The sequence below is a fragment of the Oryx dammah genome, unplaced genomic scaffold (assembly GCF_014754425.2).
Source record: "Oryx dammah isolate SB20612 unplaced genomic scaffold, SCBI_Odam_1.1 HiC_scaffold_19, whole genome shotgun sequence".
Classification (NCBI taxonomy): Eukaryota; Metazoa; Chordata; class Mammalia; order Artiodactyla; family Bovidae; genus Oryx; species Oryx dammah.
In genome coordinates, this window is record NW_024070203.1 from 44,326,180 (window position 1) to 44,348,713 (window position 22,534).

Below are 22,534 nucleotides of genomic sequence, written 5' to 3' on the forward strand. Positions count from 1 at the left end.
GAATAAAATTAGATTGTCAATACCAAATTTAGGTAAGTATGTGCACAGCTGGAAAACATGTATTGTTGGTGGGAATGTAAAATAGCAACTATTTTGACAAAAGATCCAGCACTTTTTTTTTTTAAACTACACATATACTAACCTATGATCCAGACCAAAAAATGTGTATACTATGCTATTTTATTTTTATGAGGTTCTAAAATAATAATCAGTAATGGAAAAATATTGAATAATGGTCTTCCTGAAATGAGGAAGGGACATAAAGGATCTTTCTGGGATGATAGTGATGTTGTCATAAAGGGCTTTGGATTATACAAATATTTGCTTATTTTAGAACTCAGCAACACTTGTGCACTTGACTATATGTAAATTTTACATCAAGAGAAAAAAAAATATTGAACTCTAGGTTAAGAATACTCTAGGGCAGAAGCAGTACGTGAACCAAGAACTTCTAGATGTTCAAGCTGGATGTAGAAAAGTCAGAGGAACCAGAGATCAAATTGCTAACATCTGCTGGATCATAGAAAAAGGAAGACAGTTACAGAAAAAGACCTACTTCTGTTTCATTGAGTACACTAAAGCCTTTGACTGTGTGGATCACAATAAATTGTGGGATATTCTTCAAGCGATGGGAATACCAGTCCACCTTACATGCCTCCTGAGAAATCTGTATGCGGGTCAAGAAGCAAAAGTTAGAACCAGACATGGAACAACAGACTGGTTCCAAATTGGGAAAGGAGAACGCCACAGCTGTATATTGTCACCCTGCTTAGTACATCATGTGAAATGCCACGCTGGATGAAGCACAAGCTGGAATCAAGGTTGATGGGAGAAATATCAATAACCTCAGATATGTCGAGGACACCACCCATATGGCAGAAAGCAAAGAGGAACTAAAGAGCCTCTTGATGAAAGTGAAAGAGGACGGTGAAAAAGCTGGCTTAAAACTCAACATTCAAAAAACTAAGATCATTGTATCCGGTCCCATCACTTCATGGCAAATAGATGGGGAAACAAAGGAAACAATGACAGACTTTATTTTCTTGGGGTCCAGCATCACTGCAGATGGTAAATGCAGCCATGAAATTAAAAGATGCTTGCTCCTTGGAAGAAAAGCCATGACGAACTTAGGGTATTTAAAAGCAGAGAGATTACTTTGCCAACAAAAGTCCATATACTTAAAGCTATGGTTTTTCCAGTAGTCACGTATGGATGTGAGAGTTGGGCCATAAAGCTGAGTACCAAAGAACTGATGCTTTTGAACTGTGTTGTTGGAGAAGACTCTTGAGATTCCCTTGGACTGCAAGGAGATCTAACCAGTCCATCCTAAAGGAAATCAGTCCTGAATATTCATTGGAAGGACTGATGCTAAAGGTGAAACTCCAATACTTTGGCCACCTGATACAAAGACCTGACTCATCTGAAGAGACCCTGATGCTGGGAAAGATTGAGGGCAGGAGGAGAAGGGGACAACAGAGGACAAGATGATTGGGTGGCATCACCGGCTTGATGGACATGAGTTTGAGGAAGCTCTGGGAGATGGTGAAGGACAGGGAAGCCTGATATGCTGCAGTCCATGGGGTCTCAGAGTCAGACATGACTGAGCAACTGAACAATAACAACAGGGCAAGAATGCTGAAGTACCTGGGGTTCTTGAATTGTATACACTTGTTTGCAAATTACTGTAAAATGCATAAAAACATGATTTATCAAAGAAAGGATAAATATGTGAAAAAGCAAGGGTTAATGTTAACCCAAAAATCTCTGTGGTGGATATATTGACGTTCTACTCTAAAATTCAGTTTTGCTGTATATTTCAAAAGTTTGATTACATTTTTTTTCAAAATCTCAAGTGCTATAGTCAACATCTTTAGAGAAAAGAGAAAGCAAAGCATTTGGGTACCCTGGGCCTGCAGGAATGCCAGGGCCTGAGGGGCCTGTGCTGGTGGCTAAGACTATATTAGGGATCTTAGAAGCATTGCCAACGTGTATGACATTCAAAAAGCCACTAACCAACTCCTGGATGTGAACTTTCATGAAAATCAGAGATCTATTCAAGCAACAGAAAGTGGTTTCAGAAATGAGTGTGAGTCTCCTAGTCACTATTAGAGCCAATAGCAAGGAGAGATAAGAAAGCCTTCCTCAGTGATCAGTGCAAACAAATAGAGGAAAACAATAGAATGGGGAAGACTAGAGATCTATTCAAGAAACTTATAGATAGAAAGGGAAAATTTCATGCAATGATGGGCTCAATAAAGGAAAATATGGACCTAACAGAAGCAGAAGATATTAAGAAGAGGTAGCAAGAATATACAGAAGAACTGTACAAAAAAGATCTTCATGACCCAGATAATCACAGTGGTGTGATCACTCACCTAGAGCCAGACATCCTGGAATGTGAAGTCAAGGGGGCCTTAGGAAGCATCACTATGAATAAAGCTAGTGGAGGTGATGGAATCCCAGTTGAGCTATTTCAAATCCTAAAAGATGATGTTATGAAAGTGCTGCACTCAATATGCCAGCACATTTGAAAAACTCAGCAGTGGCCACAGGACTGGAAAAGGTCAGTTTTCATTCCAATCCCCAAAAAAGGAAATGCCAAAGAATGCTCAAACTACCGCACAATTGCACTCGTCTCATACTCTGGTAAAAGTAATGGTAAATATTCTCCAAGCCAGGCTTCAGCAATATGTGAACCATGAACTTCCACATGTTTAACTTGGCTTTAGAAAAGGCAGAGGAAGCAGAAATCAAATTGCCAGCATCTGCTGGATCATGGAAAAAGCAAGAGAGTTCCAGAAAAACATCTATTTCTTCTTTATTGACTATGCCAAAGCCTTTGACTGTGTGGATCACAATAAACTGGAAATTCTGAAAGAGATGGGAATACCAGACCACCTGACCTGCCTCTTGAGAAACCTGTATGCGGGTCAGGAAGCAACAGTTAGAACCGGACATGGAACAACAGACTGGTTCCAAATAGGAAAAGGAGTGCGTCAAGGCTGTATATTGTCACCCTGCTTATTTAACTTGTATACAGAGTACATCATGAGAAACACTAGGCTGAAGAAAGCACAAGCTGGAGTCAAGATTGCTGGGAGAAATATCAATAACCTCAGATATGCAGATGACACCACTCTTATGGCAGAAAGTGAAGAGGAACTAAAGAGCCTCTTGATGAAAGTGAAAGAGGAGAGTGAAAAAGTTGGCTTTAAGCTCAACATTCAGAAAACTGAGATCATGGCATCTGGTCCCATCACTTCATGGCAAATAGATGTGGAAACAGTAGAAATAGTGGCTGACTTTAATTTTGGGGCTCCAAAATCACTGCAGATGGTGATCACAGCCATGGAATTAAAAGACTCTTACTCTTTGGAAGTAAAGTTATGACCAACCTACATAGCATATTCAAAAGCTGAGACATTGCTTTGCCAACAAAGGTCAGTCTAGTCAAAGCTATGGTTTTTCCAGTGATCATGTATGGATGCTGGACTATAAAGAATGCTGAGCACCAACGAATTGATGCTTTTGAACTGTGGTGTTGGAGAAGACTCTTGAGAGTCCCTTGGACTGCAAGGAGATCCAACCAGTCCATCGTTAAGGAGATCACTCCTGGGTGTTCATTGGAAGGACTGATGTTGAAGCTGAAATTCCAATACTTTGGTTACCTCATGCGAAGAGCTGATTCATTGGAAAAAACCGTGATGCTGGGAGGGATTGGGATTGGGGGCAGGAGGAGAAGGGGACGGCAGAGGATGAGACGGTTGGATGGATTCACTGACTCAATGGACATGAGTTTGAGTGAACTCCGGGAGTTAGTAATGGACAGGGAGGCCTGGCATGCTGCAGTTCATAGGGTTGCAAAGAGTCGGACATGACTGAGCGTCTGAACTGAACTGAACTGAAGTGTACTGACTGGTTTTGAACAAACGGGCAGATAAACTGAGAGAGAAATTCAGGTCATCATGCAAAATCAGCAAATACCAGACAAGATGCATTTTGATATTTCAGTGGAAAGTCTGGCTCAGGTTCATTGTTTGAGATCAGTTGATAAACTTGTGGTTGTTCAGGAGTTTAAAGATCCAGTTCAAAGGTTTTAAAAAAATGAAATTCTAAAGCATTTTGAATATTGACTGGGAAACGCCTGCACTCAGAACTTTTGAAAGTAGGGAAAGTTGTCGCCTGTTTCAAGGGGAAAAAAAGTGAAAAAAGATAAATCAGAATTCAAGTAAAAGGAAGATCAATAATCGACAAGGAGACAAATAGTTATAGTTGAGAAAGATGTTAAAAAACAATTAACTAACAATGCCTTAGATTCATAGCTTAGACTAGTATGAAAACCCAGCCATCAAAGAGGGGATACCAACAATAGTAGGTGATGATTTGGCACCTTGCAAATATGAGACTGATGGAAGTTCAAAAGAAGAAATGGATTCTCAGTGGCTGAAGTTTGGATTCCCATCCAACACGGGAGGAGGGAAACATAGCTTTTCCTCAATGCAACCACAAAAGAGTTTGTTCAAGATTATTTTAAGTTTGGGAAGGTCATGGGCACACTGCTATATTTAAAGTAGATAACCAACAAAATCCTGTTGTTTAGCACATTGAACTCTGCTCAGTGATATGTGCCAGCCTGGATGGGAGGGAGGTTTGGGGGGAGAATGTTGCTGTTATTCAGTCACTCAGTTGTGTCTGACTCTTTGTGACCCCATGGACTACAGCACGTCAGGCTTCCCTCTACTTCACCATTTCCTGGAATTTGCTGAAACTCACGTCCATTGAGGCAGTGACACCATTCAAGCATCTAGTCCTTTGTCATCCCCTACTTGTCTCGCCCTCAATCTTTACCAGCATCAGGGTTTTTTTTTTCCGTGAGTAGGCTCTTCGCATCAGCTGGCAAAAATAATTGGAGCTTCAGCATCAGTCCTTCCAGTGAATATTCAGGGTTGATTTCCTTTAGGATTGACTAGGGGAGAATGGATACATCTATATGTATGGCTGGTTCCCTTTACTGTTCACGTGAAACTATCACAACATTGTTAATTGGCTATACCCCAATACAAAATGTTTTTGGTGTTTAAAAATAAATTTTTTAAAAAAGAAAAAAAGATTATTTTAAGTGGAAGGCTGACATAATCAATTTTGCTGTGGAAGTTCTTTTGAATATTCATAATAATGAAATCACCATGGCTTTGCATTGAGAGGAGTCTCCACCAAAGAAATGTCACATTTTGAATCTACAGCTCTCAGCTCTTCTCTTGCCAGTGGATGCTCAGGCTGTGTTCCCCATACCCTCCTGATATAATAGTTGGTCCAGTGTGTGGAAGAGGGGCGGAAACAAGAGAGAGGGCTACTGAATGATTTCACTGTTATTCTACTGTTTATAATAATAAACAGTAGTTCAGTGGCTGTGATGAGAGCAGCATGTGAGTGAGTGAAAGTCGCTCAGTTGTGTCCAATTCTTTGCGACTCCATGGACTGTATAGTCCATGGAATTCTCCAGGCCAGAATACTGGAGTGATTAACCTTTCCCTTCTCCAGGGGATCTTCCCAAGCCAGGGATGGAACCCAGGTCTCCATACATCTCGTTTTGGAGATCAAGAGCCAAATTAAATAAGGCAGACTGAAACAACAAAAATAAAAAGAAGAATGCAAACTACCCTGGGGCTTGCCCAAAGATGCTGTTCAATGGGATATTTGCAATCTTCCATTGACAACTGGCTCTGTTAATACACTGTAAAAATATGTCATTTTGAAAAAGGATGGGCTCCATTCGGAACCTTAATTCAGCTTGCCTACACTACACAAATGAGTGGAAGGTACATCAGAAATAAATATATATAAGGCATTGATTGAAGCCAGGGAAGCAAAAAGTTATACAAGGAAATTTTTCCTTCATCAATGACTACATGGTTCATCTGTGATTATTACATGACAGTATTAATATCAAATTGAATTATTATTAACCAAAAATGACTAGGTGAATGGAGGAATGGGTACAGAAGAAAATGAAGTCCTCAAATCAAAAAGCAATAATATGCATTATAATTTAGGAATACAATAGTAAATATCAGAAGAAAGTGACTTGAACATCTTTTCTCTTGGAAACACAAGTCAGAGGTGAAGAAGAGATCAGAAGACAGCTTTTAAAACAATTTATTTTAAGTCATGTAAAGTTATTTGACTTTCTGATAAACAGATGAGAAAATAAAATTTAATTTGTAGTGATGTTATAGAATACTCCAATGACTCTTTGCTGAGAAAATTCATCCCTGTAGCTCAAATTCTTATTATAAAATATAAGAATCTTAATATTTCTTTCCCTGGGAACTGGCTATGGAAGTGTTAAACTTGTTAACCAGAAATTTATGAGTATAAACTTTAGTGAGGCAATGAACATTTTCCAGTGAATGTATGTATTTATTTTTTGGTATATAAGAAAACTCAGTGATGTTTTCTAGAGCTCTCTGCACCCAAGAAATTTACCAAGAGTACTAGAAATATGAATAATAGAAAAATAAGAGAAAATTTGGGGGAATATTGAATTTACTTAGAAGAAGTGATTGTAAAACTTCCTTTATTGTGTTTTGTATAGAGCTAACAGAATGTGTCATGGACATAAGCCATTACTGGATTGATTTCCATCAAACACAGCTTTGAGCAGGTCACCCAAGCTCAAAACATCACTTCTGCCTTATCACCTACAAAATAAAGCCTGAATTTCTTACCTTGACATTTAATGTTTTCTGTGCTCTACCCATAAAATATATTTTCTAGGTAATTTACTGCTGTTCTCCTTTGTGTACCCTTCAGTAGAGTCAAAATGAGATTCCAATAGTTCTTCATATTTATTTATTGTCTCCATGACTTTTTTTGTTTGTTTTTTGTTTGCTGTTGACTGCTTAGCAAGCTCTTACCTCATTTCTAAAATTTGATTTACTTAAAAATTATTGATATATTTAAATTTGCATGGTTTAATTTAGTGTAAATATATGTTTGCAATGATTTATCTTAAACATTCTTTTCTTAAGAATTAAAAATAAATTCTTCTACCTGAAAAATGAAGTCCTCGTTAACCTTACATCTTTTTTTTTCTAGCTATTATCTGATCTACATTCTATCTTTTAGAGTTATGTTTCTTGAAAGGGCTTAAAGATGTATTTTAGGTTTAATTAGGTCTTTGACTACTTTGTTGCTGTTGTTGTTTAGTCAACTCAGTCATGTCTGAATCTTTTATGACCCTCTGGACTGTAGCCCACCAGGCCGCTCTGTCCATGGGATTGCGTAGGCAAGAATACTGCAGTGGTTTGCCATTTCCTTCTACAAGGGATCTTTCTGACTCCGGGATCAAACCTGGGTCTCCTGAATGTCTCCTGTACTGCAGGTAGATTCTTTCATCACTGAGCAAATGGGGAAGCCCACCAAAGCAATGTCAGTGGAGTTCTGGAAAGTTACAAAGATCACTATAGATATATCAGTCGTGTCCGACTCTTTGCGACCCCATGGACTGTAGCCTACCAAGCTCCTCTGTCCATGGAATTTTCCAGGCAATAGTACTGGAGTGGATTGCCATTTCCTTCTCCAGCGGATCTTCCCAACCCAGGGATTGAACCCAGGTCTCCCGCAGTGTAGACAGACGCTTTACTGTCTGAGCCACCAGGGAAGTCCATATACTCCCTAATATACTAATATATTATGAAAAAGAAGGAAATTCTGCTCTTTGCGGCAACGTGAATGGACCTTAAGGGCATTATGCTAAGTGAAGTAAGCCAGACACAGAAAGATAAATACCTCTTGAAGATAAATACTGCTTGATGTCACCTATATGTGGAATGTAAAAGAATAGTCAAGCTCATAGAAACAGAAGTATAAACGTGGTTGCCAGTCAGGGGTGTCGGGTAAATAGAAGCTGGTGAAAGATAAAGTCTGAGGATCTAATGTAAATTATGATAGTAGGCTTCGCTCGTGCCTCAGTGGTAAAGAATCTTCCTGCCAATGTGGGAGATGCAGGTTCAGTCCCTGGATTAGGAAGATCCTCTGGAGAAGGAAATGGCAACCCACTCAGTATTCTTGCCTGAAACTCTCATGGACAGAGGAACTTAGTTGGCTACAGTTCATGGGATCGCAAAGAGTTGGACATGACTGAGCACAGCAGAGTATGGTATGACTACTAAGTGTAATAAACATGCTGTGACTTGTGTATGGCCTGAAAAGCGTGGTCAGAGGATAAAGACCACACATGACGTAAGAGCAAAATAAAAGGTATGTCATACAGACTTGGTCCTAATTTTCCATTCCTGTGCAGAGTCAAATCCTGAGACATCGTTTCTCATACCCTGAACATCTTCATACACTAAAAGTGACTACTCTAGACAAAGGAAAAGCTTTTGGAAGTTTTTTGTTTTTGCTCAGAATGCCTCTTTAATCCAAAAAAAAAAAAAGCTGAGGGGCCTATTTAATATCCTTGCTCCCAACCTGTATAACCACTTGACTGGCCCACAACGGGCAACAATTATTTTGCTTGTATTCTGAAGCAGAGAGAGGCTTCTAGGTAAAATCCATTTATCATTAGTATCATTAAAGTTGAGAAGTAGTGCTATCATGCTGCCAACATTAGATTGTCCATGCTGGCAATTTTAGGGGAGATCATTTTTAAAAAATTATTCAGAGGTACAAAAATAAATGTCTAATATTTATTCTTCCATTTATCACACAATTACAAAGCACATACTGTACATCAGATACAGTTCTAAGTATTTTTATAAATAGTAACTGATTGACTTTTTATACCAGTCATACAAGTCAAATTCTATGATTTACATCCTTGTTCTATAGATGAAGAAATTACAGTTCAGAAAGGTGAAATACATTGCCCAAGGTCACACAGCTAGTAAGAAACTAGTTGAGATTCAACCTCAGATAAGCTGCAGATTCGCATATGTGGCAGCATGGTGACTAATGAATACATGTGGAGAGAGTTTAATAGCTCATTGTAGTGGCTAATTTGATTGCACTTACTTCCTTTATGGTATCCAACATCTGGGGTGTGTTTAAAGATTGCTCAGGTGCTGAAAATGCTGTCAGGCATTTAAAGGTCTGGAAGTACAGATAACTTGAAAACCCTCCAGCTACAAACACCAAGGATTGCTCAATAAATTATAACTAACATCCTTATAAATGCATGGCTGAACTGCTAAGAAAGGGAAATTGCCTTGGGCCATAAATGAAGAAGGAACTGAAAATCAGGACAGTGAACTGGCGAGCTGACACTGACTGCCTGGAGGTATTTATCACTCTTAATATAGGGGCTTGAATTTAATACCAATGTAGGGAGAGTTGGAACGGAGACCCACACATTTTATAGGATTACTCCTGCGGTATGAGTGAGAATTCAGGGAAAGGGACTCTCAGAAGTTGTGGGAAGGACTATAAATTTATACAGCCGCTTTGGAGAGTAATGTAACCATGTTCCATGAATTCAAATATGTGTATCCTTATGACCAAGCAATTTCTTTCCTAGGTTTATGCCCTGGAGAAATTCTAGGCTATGGAAAAAAATCAAACATGGACAAGAATTTTATTGTAACATTGCATCAGTAAAAACTTAGAATGGGAGAGGGGATAAATGAATTATGTTATATTCATACCATGGAATACACAGAGCAGTGAAAATCAATGTCCTGTAAACACGTATCATCAGGGATAGTTCTCAATAGCTTCACTTTGGTGAAAAAGAAAGACAAGTTGCAGACTATTTGCAGCATTAAGACTAAGTGCTGAAAGGTAGAAAATCAGAATTTTTAAAATAGTAATTCTTTTTTTTTATATGTCATTTATTTGGCTGTGTTGGTCTTGGTTGCAGCATGTGAGATCTTTAGCTATGGCATGCAAACTCTTAGCTGTGGCTTGTGGGATCTAGTTCCCTGACCAGAGATAGAACCCAGGCCGCCTGAACTGGGAGCATGGAGTCTTAGCCACTAAACCACCAAGAAACTCCCTAAAAATTTTAATTCTTAACCTCCAGAAGGAAAGAAACCAAAAAGGACTTCTAATTATCTTTCTCCAATAGGAAAGCTCCATCAGCATTTCAGATGAGGTGGCAGTTACCCTCCAGACAGACTCTCAAAACAGGTCCCAGAGCCCAGTGAGAAAGAAATGGTTTTGCTGGATGTTTTCTACTTAAATGAATATATGCACATTCTCATCTATTGCACCAAAAAGCAAAGCAGCTCAATATAGCTGTAATTCTTCTTTCTCCCCACGCTGCATCTTTGCCTCTCTCTGGCCTGGCCAAGTGTCTCCTCTTTCCTGAATCCACACAGATGCTTGTACTCTCAAACTTAATACAAAGTCATTTAATTCCCTTTGGTTTTTAAACCTGCAGTTTTAGCCCATCATGCTGCTCACCAAATAAAGGATGGTTTTAAGGATCTGTTTATAACTGTGAGTGTGTGCTTTATAATCACCTTTTTTTTCCATCACACACAATTAAACGATCAAAAACAAGAATCCAAGAAGACCCCAGGACATAATATAACAATTACTGTTAATTCTTTAAAAACATCTTTATTGAAAGAAATTCAATATTCACATAAAACAATTCACCAATTTAAAGTATATGACTGAATGTTTTTTAGAACATTCAACAGAGTGGGCAACCATCAGCACAATGAATTTTACAACATTTTTATCATCACTAAGAGAAATCCCATCAACAGTCACTCATCATTCATCCACCCTGTTTCTGCCTGAGCCTTCCCCTCTCCAAGCTCTTTCCCCCATTACCTGCCACCTGCTTCCCACCAGCCCTAGGAGACCACTAACCTACTTTCTATCCCTGTAGATTTGCTTAATCTGGATATTTCATATCTGTGGAAGCACATAATATGTGGTACTTTGTGACTGATTTCTTTCACAGGGTTCATCCATGCTGTAGCATGGATTAGTATTGCATTCCTTTGTATTACCAAATCATAAGATAATATATGGACATATAAGATATGATATGAGCATGTGTGTGCTCAGCCACTCAGTTGTGTCTGACTCTTGCAACCCCATGGTCTGTAGCCTGCCAGGCTGCTCCGTCCATGGGATCTCCCAGGCAAGAATACTGGAGTGGGTAGCCATTTCCTCCTTCAGAGGATCTTCCTGACCCAGGGATTGAGCCCAAATCTTCTGCGTCTCCTGCAGTGCCAGGCGGATTCTTTACCACTGAGCCACCAGGGAAGCCCATTGTATGCACATATCACATTTCATTTAATCTTTCATCTGGTAATGAACATTGAGTATTTGGATTACTTTCACTTTTTTTGCTTTCATGAATATTGCTGCTACAACGTTCATGTATAAGTTCCTTTGATGTCATGTGTTTTCATACCTAAGTTTATACCTAGGAGTGGAATTGCTGGGTAATAGAACTTGATATTTAACCCTTTAAGGGCCTGCCAGACTATTTTTCAAATTGGCCGCACCATTTTACATACATAGCAGTAATGTGTGAGGGTTCCAAGTTTTACACAGCTTTGCCAACACTTCTTATTGTTTGTCTTTGTAACTGTATCATGGCCATCCTTATCTTTTAAATGGTATCTCATTGTGGTTTTGATCTGTATTTTCCTAATGAATAAAGGCATTAGGCATATCTTCATGTACTTATTGGCCATCTGTATATATTCTTGGGAGAAACGTCTGTGCAGCAGCTCCTTTGTCCATTTTTAATTGGAATATTTGGTATTTTTATTACTGAATTGTAAGAGCTAATCATATATTCTAGGTATGTGTCATCAGATGTATGATTTAAAAATATTTTCTCCCATTCTTGGGTTGTCTTAACTTTGCCGATCAAGGCTATGGTTTTTCCTGTGGTCATGTATGGATGTGAGAGTTGGACTGTGAAGAAGGCTGAGTGCCGAAGAATTGATGCTTTTGAACTGTGGTGCTGGAGAAGACTCTTGAGAGTCCCTTGGACTGCAAGGAGATCCAACCAGTCCATTCTGAAGGAGATCAACCCTGGGATTTCTTTGGAAGGAAAGATGCTAAAGCTGAAACTCCAGTACTTTGGCCACCTCATGCGAAGAGTTGACTCATTGGAAAGACTCTGATGCTGGGAGGGATTAGGGGCAGGAGGAGAAGGGGATGACAGAGGATGAGATGGCTGGATGGCATTACAGACTCGATGGACGTGAGTCTGAGTGAACTCTGGGAGATGGTGATGGATAGGGAGGCCTGGCGTGCTGTGATTCATGGGGTTGCAAAGAGTCAGACACGACTGAGTGACTGAACTGAACTTTCTCGATAGTAACCTTTGCATTAAAAAAGTGTTTATTTTTGATGACATACAATTTATTTGTGTGTGTGTGTGCTTTTGACAACATATCTAAGGAAGCTTTAATCCAGTATCCTCAAGACATACACCTTTGTTTTTTCATAAAATTTTATAGTGTTAGATCTTAACTTTGAGATCCATTTTGAGTTAGGTTTTGAATGTAGTATGGTAGAAGTCCACCTTCATTCCTTTGCATGTGGATATTCAGTTACCTCAACACCATTTGATAGAAATATTGATGAAAATATTGATCAACACAATTTGATGAAAATTTTGAATTACTTTGACACTTCTGTCTAAAATCAAGTCAACATAAATGTGAGGCTTTATTTCTGGACTCTAGATTTGGTTCGTTCATATGTATGTCTGTTCTTATGCCAGTACCACACTGTTTTGGCTATAGCTTTTTACTAAGTTTTGAAATAAGGAAGTGTGAGTCTTCCTCTTCACTCTTTTTCAAGACCGTTTTGGTTATTCTGGATCTCTCACATTTCCATATGATTTTAAGATGAGCTTGCCAATTTTTTTAAGTAAGCCAGTTGGAGTTCTGATGGGAATTGTGTTGAATCTGTAGATCAGATGGTGAGTATTGCCATCTTAACAATCTATGAATACAGGGTATTGTTCATTTTATTTAGATTTTCTTTTACTTGTTTTAACAATGTACTTCTAAGTACTGGCTAGTCTGAGGGTGTACTGTCTGTCCCCAGTCAGAAATGTTCTCAAGATGTTAAACATCAAAGACAAAAACTGTTTGATGTCAGTTACATGTAGAAGGTAAAAAATAATACAAATGAATGTAATGCAAAACAGAAACAAAGTCACATGTCTAGAGAACAGACTTGTAGTTACCAAAGGGGAGAGGAAGTGGAGAGGAACAAGTTAGGGCTATGGGATTAATAGATATAAACTACTATATATAAATAAATTAGCAATATACTGTATAGCACAGAGAATTTTACCCTTATCTTGTAATAATTTATAATCCCGTATAATCTGCAAAAATACTGAATCACTATGTTGTACACCTAAAACAAACATAATATTGTAAATCACCTATACTTCCAATAAAAAATAATGAAAAGATGTCAAACATCATCATATACAGAAAATTGTAAAATGTAAACAATACAAAGTCTAACTTTAGAGCCCATACTTCTAAACATTCTCCAATATTACCTCTTTTATTCTACAATTCGTGAGGAATTACCAAAAAATTATATTAAAATATTGCAGGAGGTATTACAAACACATACCTCTTCCTACTCTTGAAAAATATGAGATTGATCAGTTGCATTATAAGTGTATTCAATGGCATAATTGAATATTGTTCCAAAGAGAAGTAGCTATGAAAGTCAGAAGATTACCAAAAAAAAAAAAAGAGAGAAGCAATTGAAATGTTGATGGGTAATCAAAGCAATTAAAACAGAAATTGTTCTTATGTAATGAAATGAAAGAACACGTGCTTCCAAATAAGACAGACTTGAATTAGGATTTTTTTTCCCACCAACTAGTTGGGTATGTTATTACACTGCTCTGGTTGTGGTTCTATCCTCTGTAAAATGCAGTGATAATAGTGGGTGAGGGATTTTCTGGCAGTCCGGCGGTTAGGATGCCACTCTTCCACTTCCAGGGGCATAGGTTGGATTCCTGGTCAGGAACTAAGATCCAGCATGACTTGCCTGGCAGGGCAAAAAGAAAAGAGTAATCGTGGCCACAAAACTGTAGCTGTGTGTACAGCTGACCAATAATTCAATCTCAAGTTTGACACAAAAGCCAGGTTAACTACCTTTGAGAAAGTTACACTCTGAGGGAGATAGAAATGTCAGTGGACACTTTAGCTGTGGCAAGTGGCTAAAATACTGAACAAATACAGAGACCATTTATTTTTGCTTAGAAGCAGATAAGACACATACTCAAAAAATTCAGTCTTGCATTTTTTTGTTTCCTAAGGTGCTAGTCTGTGAGTGCCTAATTTTAATTTTTCACTGGAGGGAGACTATCTTGAAATTAAATATTAGGAAATGTAGAAATGTAAAAGGTGAACCATATTTCTTTGTTCTCAGCTTAAATTCCAAAATAGCCTTAGTGTCATTGCTTTTTTAAGGCAAGTTTTTACATAATGCCACTTTATTAAAGATAATGAAGTGAAAAGGAATAAATAAATGAGTTTTTTGGATAATATTTTTGGCAAAACAGATCATATGAGTCAGTATATGCTGAGAGTAAGGAATGGCCATTCTAAAATAAATTAAATCTTGGGTTCAGTGTCAGAAATTTGATACTAAAATACGCCTAGGTATATGACTGTCAGGGGCAAGCCTTTACAGACAAAAGGATCTTAAAATACATGTTGGAAGACAGATGTTGCAGAAAACAATTGTCATCAATTCTAGTCAATTGGTTTTTACTGATCAACAATTCTGTACTTCTGTTTCAGGCTCAGGCTTCAAGATGAAAAACTCTCCTTTAAAAATGAAAAGAAGAAAAGTTAAGAAATGGCAAATTGAAGAACAGAGACTCAAGTAAAACACACAAAGGCAAGTTAATGCTGTCATCTTATTGGAATGCTATGTTTAAATACTTCATAAATATTTAGAAGAATTGTGTATTGAACAAAATCAATGAACTTTATTATGCATGAAAAGGAGGACTGAGGACCTGATTATTAGATATGCAACACGGTTACCTGGGCTTCCTTTGTGATTTAGATGGTAAAGAATCTGCCTGCAATTAAGGAGACCTGGGTTCCATACCTGGATCGAGAATATCCCCTGGAGAAGGAAATGGCTATCCACTCCAGTATTCTTGCCTGGAGAATCCCATGGACAGAGGAGCCTGGCAGGCTACAGTCCATGGGGCTGCAAAGAGTTGGGCATTACGGAGCAATTAACACAGACACATACACATGATTACCTAATAAATTATCAGCATTTAATTAATTCATTCTCTCCTTCCTCCGTTCTTCCATCTGTCCACCCATCTGTGAATTCATTCATTTGTTCATTTAGCTTTTAGCTTTCTAATCCTCCCAGACAAAGTAAGTTTAGCTGCTATTCTTCATGACCTCATCAGAAATATTTCACAGTAGATATACAATAACTCAGTGTGAGTCTCTCACATATATGAAACCTAGCAAAAAAACTTAGACCTCACAAAAGAGACATCTCTGACTCTCAGGACTAAAACTACCAGAGGGCTGGAGGTGGGGTGGGTATTTTTGATAGGAAATGGACCAATATTTCCTTGGGAAGGAGAAAAGTTGCTGATGCTTTGGGTACCATGGCTTACAGAGTGTTTTTGCAGAGAGCTGCCATACTCTTTTCTTTTAAATTTAAATTCCCCCTAGGCAATGGTGGGTCCACTAATTCTGCTAAAATGTACCTTTAGCCTTTAGTGCTGTGGTAGTTGTGATGTGCCACGTTATGGCTGAGCATTAGTGGCATTTACAGGGATGTGTGCTTGAGAAATAGGTCCCGTGTTACTTATTCCTTGATAGCTAGATTGGAGCAATAGCACATCCAGTCCTAGGCAGAGTGCCTGGCTTCCCAGGGTGTACACCATTTAGAACTGCTTTCCTTTCTAACTCATCTTTTATTTGCTCAATCTGCTCTTATTCCTCCTCCATTTCAATAAATTCAGTATCATGTTACAGTATTCTGTAGCAGTTTTCATTGTTTAAGCTATGTTTCTTAACAAAGGCTCTCACTTACTATGATGAAAAAGCATTCGGAAATCATTTTGGAAATTATAAGCAAAAAGCATGTCAGGGTTAAAGTTTATTGAAAATGAGTATATCAAAGATATCTGCAGTTTGATATCTGTAGATTTCCTTTCCATGATTCATGATGTAATGCAAATATATAAAAAGTTATTGGTACAAAGCATTTTAGATGGTGATTGCTTGTAAACATGCCACATATTAAAAGCTAAATGGGGAAATTAAAGAGATAGAAATGTTACCTGAGAATATTTAAATGTGGAAATTAAAGTGATAGAGATGTTCCCTGAGAAGGCTGGATGGCAGGATTTCACAAGCTGCCAGTATCATTTGAGTTCTCACTTTAGGAGGTCCAGTGAGTCAATATTATCAGTTCAATCAGTGTCAATGTGACTGATTAGTATTATGCGAACTCTCAAGAGACACATATAAGCCAGTTTGCCAAAGTTTTCATTTAGTATGGGACCAGAAATTACATGGATATCTGCCACCCTGGTTACCTCCTTCCTCATATAAACATAGCAGTGAGGTCAAAGCAGCCATCAGGATACCTCTTGGTCCAAACAAATTCAGTACAAAGGAAATGACACAAGTGGTCAGAGCTCTGGGAGACAATACAGTGATGTTTAAGATACTACCTCAGTTCAAACATGGACTTTGCTACTAACTAGCTGGGACCCTGGGCAAATTGCTTATCCTCTGTATGTCTCAGTTGCCTCATCTGAATAAAACGGGATAATAGTGGTAACTACTTCAGGATGTTGTTTTGAGGATGAGATGACCTAGTGCAGTGTAGAAAGTGCTTATAACATTACCTGGTACATAAGCCATACTGTATATGTGCTCATTATTTGAATTCATTCTGAGAAGCACTTCAGGCAGAAATGAAGAAAACTAGCTAGCTCTCTGTGACCACCTTCTCTTAATGACCCTCTCTTAATGTTTCATTTGTGCTGGGTCCTGTGGCTTTTTGTCCTGCTCGATAGGTGTGGATAATTACCAAAATGTTTCTCTTGGTTCTCCTTTTACCAGGCTTCATGTGGAAACCTTTCATCCCTTATAAGTAATTTCTTATGTAGAGTAATCCAATTGAGTAGATAATTTTATATTATACTCTATACTCACCTTTGTTGTTGTTTAGTTGCTAAGTTGTGTCTGATTCTTTGGATGGTAGCCCGCCAGGCTTCTCTGTCCATGGGATTTCCCAGGCACGAATACTGGAGTGGGTTGCTATTTCACCTTATAGCTCTCTTTATTATTTTTTTACAGCTTTTTTTTTGAATTTAGAAGTACTTTTCTTATTTTCTTTAGTTAAGAGACTTTCATATCCTGCCTTACGACTTTAATTTGCAAGACATTCTTTCTACTTAGGAATTCTTCAGATAACTGGTTTAATACAGCTTATGTGAATTTTGCAAGTCCATGTCTTAGGGATTTGATAATGCTAGTGGTGATGATGATGGCATGATGACAATAGCAATATTAGCACTATCTTTTATTGAATCTTTGCTGTGTACCTGGCTTCATATTAATGCTTCCTATATTAGTTCATGAAATACTCATAATAAACTCATGAACTAGGTACTGTTTATCTTCGGTTTTTACATGAGGATGCTGTGAATAGAGAGGTTAAGTAACTTGCTCAACATCACACAGGTAATAAATGGCAAAACCTAGATTCTATCCTGAGCTAGAACTCCAAGGTCAGCGTTCTCAGTGATGATGCTGATGGATTCTCAAATAATGCCGCCCCCCTCACCCTTGCTTTCAGCTGCATTTGAACCACCAACTAAGAGCAAACAAGAAAACACTCTCTACATTTTTCTGAGGTGATATTAAAGAGAGAATCAAATTCAAGGGAGACCTAAATGATCCTTCACACATACTAACACAGATATGGGTCCTTAGGCTAATTAAAAACCTAGCATTATGTTGAAATCAGTCTTTATAACTGAAAGTATATGGAACTATGTGAAATTATAGTATTTTGATGCTAATGCATCAAAATATACCCAGACATCTTTGGAATTGTTTCCTGAGATGTGTACACTGAAAGTTTCCATCTATGGAATACCCCATCACGTGGTTTAAGCCATAATTATCAGTCATTTTCTATACAAAGGATATTTGGAAAGTTCCTCATTCAGGACTTTATTCATGTCTCCAGGTCTCTGCTTTCTCTCTTCCATTTCAGTCTCTGATGCTGCCTCTCCACTTAATTACTCAAAAATTAAAATCCTGTGTGATACACTGAGGTCTTTGGAAAAACAATTGTCTGAGTTTGTTTTAAAGCAGCAAGGTGAGCAAGATACAGGAAGGGGGCAAGTATGCTTCAGGCCAGCCTAAATTCAATGTACTGGTATTGGTATAGAACTTCTCTGTCTTCTTATTTCAATATTTAATTAATTTCAGCGGATTACATTGTTTATAATTCCTAATTAGGCCTACTGGCCTTCAACATTGTTCTCTTGTCTCTAATCAGAAATCATTTGTTTCGGGAGCTATGCAGAGTGGAGTTAGAGGAGAGCTTTTAGAACATTGTATAAATTGGATTCTGTATATTTGTAAATTATGCTGATAAGCACTTTTGTAGCACAATGAGGTCAAGACAGTCTCATCGAAAATGGCCTTTTTGTGCTGTACTCAAGCCAAAAAAAGGGAAAAGATCATAAAGGTACTATGTTATGTTTGCAAAAGAAATTCAATGCAGGACAGTGGTTACTTTTTGACAGTGGTTACTTTCAGCCAATCTTAAAGCGACTAAATGAAATAAATTCTCAAAAGGTACAGAATTTAATTAAAGATATATTTATGAAAAACATATTGTATGAAAATATACAATGTTACATGCTATAAAGCACAGAGAAATATTAAGATACAGTTCATGATTTTAAAGAGTTTGTAATTTAAAAGAGAGACTAAAGATACGCATGCAATTAATTAAATAGAGGAAGACAGAATATAAATACCCTTTGTCAGAGGCACAGTTTGGCCTAAAAGAACATACCTGGATTGAATTTATCTACTAAAATTTAATTCATTCATTTAACTGCTATTTATTGAGTGCCTACTATGTGCCAGGTCTGGAGATATAGCCCTTGCTACCAAGGGATGCTGATTTTCGGAAATGAAATTCCTGACTAATTTTCAGGATACAGGGTAAAAAATGGAAGTAGCTTTAGCTTTGGAGTTTGAAAATACCGAATCAAAACCTGGCCCTATCAATTATTCATTGGGTGACTTAAGCAAATAATTTATAATCCTTTTAGCTTTATTGCAGAAATTAGAGGGTCATCTTTGATTCCCTCTTCTAATTTCATCCTAAATAAATGTAATCAACAAATCAGACTTTCACTGTTCCTTGAATGTTTTCCATCCTCCCCATGTTTTTATCCCCAGTCCAAAGTCTCGCCCTCATGATTTGTTTATGGATTCCATACCTTAAATTAGGTTTGGATTAGTTTTGTTTACAGATTCTAAATTAGTTTTGCTCTTCCCATATCATTTTTCTTCAATCTATCATGCATGTTGTAACCAAAGCAATCTTTTTAAAACTTTTCCCCGAGTATAACAGTCCTCTCTTCAAAACTCTTCAGTCTTGTCTCATCACCAAGGAAATGCAAGTCTGTATTTCTTAGGAAGTAAGACCTTTAGTGAGCTGAACTCTGCTTACATTTTTAACCACACATGCCAATCTTCCTCCATATCTACCCTATGTTTCTCTAACCACCAGCGTGCTTTATGCCTGTGTACCTTTGCTTAAGCTATTTTTTTTTTTTTTTGGTTTGTTTTTGTTTACTTGGCTGCACCACACGTGGGATCTTAGTTCTCCAGGGATTGAACTGGTCCCCTGTCCCCTGCATTGGGAGTGTGGAGTCGCAACCAAAGCAATTTTTTTTTTAATGCCAAAGTTTGAAATTTCATCCTCATTCTCACTTCACCAATCCTATCTAGAAAACTTTAAAATTTTATTGTTCTTTTGACCCTTTACTCAAATGCAATCTTTACAGAGCATTCCTTGATGATGTGGGCACAGGTAATTTTTTCATTCTTTAGTACTCACACAGCATATTGTATGTATCTATGTTTTATGTGTTTTATGTATATAAATACATATTTTATGATAATGTCATTATCCTTGTATATACCAATTGTCTCAAAAAGACTGAACAACTGAGAAAAAGACAAGGCCTGTCACCTTTGAATTCTCACTTCTAATGTAATGTCTACCAAGAGAGGTTGTGCATTGAAGTTTGGGGAAAAGTGGAAAGAACCAAGTGCCTTGTGGAAGAGATGGTATTTAAGGCCTTGAAAAACTTCTGAAATATTTCATGAATTTAAAATTATAATTTGGGGATGTCTAGTATTTTAATATACATATACACATAAATACTATATATATCTTCATCATCTTCCCTTTACTGCTTAAGTATTTTGCCAGGAAAACTGTCTTTTCCATTCAAGGCCCTGGATGCAGTACTCTGAGCATGATGAAGACTTATTAAGTAGGTTAATAGTCTGATTTAAAGAAGCATTTTCCTCATGTCTCTTTAAAAAAGGTACCATTCTGATTCTCTGGTACTATGTGATATTGAAAATGCCTGACTTTTTAGCTGAGTCATATTAAGTATACTATACAATACCTAATATCAAATAAAATGCTGATATTCACTCTATATATTTAATTTCTCCTTAACATGCTAAAAAATATGTAAGTAAGTAGGCCTTTGATTGTCAGTAGAATATATGTGATAACCCAGGGTACCTTACTGCTATTCAGTTTAGCTCACCCTGGGCAGATAACCTGAGTCTGGCTGTAAAAGTATTAACTTGGGCATCTTTCCAATGCAAATCATGTCTATTTCAGGTTATCAATGATGGTTACACTCTTAGGTATTCTGGCGGGTTTCTTATCTGAATTTTGAAATAGAATTAACAATACCTTCTGGGATATTCCATTCCTTACTAGTGCATGTTTCTACTTAAGTAGTTCCTTTAAAATACAGATAAGGGTCTTTCCTGGTGGTCTAGTGGTTAAGACTTCCCCTTCCAATGCAGAGGGTGTGGGTTTGATCCCTGCTTGGGGAACTAAGACCACACATGCCTGGAATCCAAACAGCAAAAACATAAAACAGAAGCAATATTGTAACAGGTTCAATAAAGACTTTAAAAATGGTCCATATAGAAACAATCTTAAAAAATTAATTAATACAAAAAATTTAAAATGTATAGATGAAAAACCACTGACATGACACCAAAAAAGATATTATGAATATCTTTATCATGATATGAATATGATATGAATATCTTTATTCAGAAACCCAGAACATAGTGGCTGGCAAAAGACAAGGAATTCTATACTCTTGCAGTCTACTTTAGGATAAATATTCCCTTCATTTTAAACCACGTTTTCTAAAATAAATATTATTTTGGCAGCACATCATGGTTAGGAGACAGAGAAGTCGGCTTTGGAGGCTTCGTTGAGTTTTCTTTTTTCCACAAGAAAGAGAACTTATGAAGGAACCTCTGCTGCCTGGAGATCTTCCCTTATAAACCCCTGCACAATAAAGTTATTGGTTAAATTCGAGGAGCTCAGCAAAGGAGCTCAGTATTCTTGCCTGAAAAGTCCCATGGACAGAGGAGCCTGGCCGACTACAGTCCAAAAGGTCGCAAACAGTCAGGGACCACTGAGCGACTGAGCACATAGGCACACACACAGGAAGCCTCTAAAGGAAACATCGTTGAGTGCAATCCTGTAGTATTGGAGATGCAGCTATAGATATATAGCCATAATTATGTGTGGGTGGTAATCCACATGAGGATTAGGAAGGCAAACTGGAAGGAGGGGCTAGCTCGCTTTCATCGCTTTCCTGCTGACAAAACCTGAAGGTTTGCTCCCAACCTTTGGGTGTCTGTACTTTGGGAGTTTTCAGCGGGATTCTCAGCCCATCGACCCGCTCTAAGCGAAGCCAGAGGGCCTGATGGACGGCTACCTCATGTTCGTGGTACACCCTCAGACCCACGCTCCTTCTCACAACTCTGTCCACCTTGGACCCTGAGCTGGTGGAGGTGCGAGGAGAGGCTCAGAAGGAGCGGTGGGGACGACCCCTTTCCGAATGCCTTTGCAGCTGCCAAAGAGTAGCCAACAAGCGCCAGATTTACGTGCACTTTGAAAGAAGCATCTCCACCATTGGCTTTCCGAGCGGCGCTGTCGCTAGGGAGCGGCGGGCGGGCAGGGCGAGCCGAGACCCGGGAGCAGCCCGGGCGGGTGTTCCCTTCACTTGGGCGAGAGCGCCGCCGCGGGCGGGTGCGGACACGCACGCACACGCGCGCTCCCCGCGGGTTCGAGCCCCGCAGCCCCGGTCCGCCCGAGGGCGCCCCCGGGCGCGTGCTTTAAGCAGAGCCGCACCTCTCAGCTTGCCGCCCGCCCCCTGATTCCCGCCGCCGCCGCCCGGAGGAGAAAGGAAGCGGGAGCCTCCGCTCCAGGT

At 38.4% G+C, this 22,534-nt stretch overlaps 1 pseudogene; it reads left to right on the top strand.

Annotated features, from left to right (window-relative positions):
• The first annotated feature begins 1,118 nt into the window (after positions 1 to 1,118).
• Positions 1,119 to 22,481, top strand: LOC120878810 (annotated as a pseudogene).
• The last annotated feature ends 53 nt before the right edge of the window (positions 22,482 to 22,534 follow it).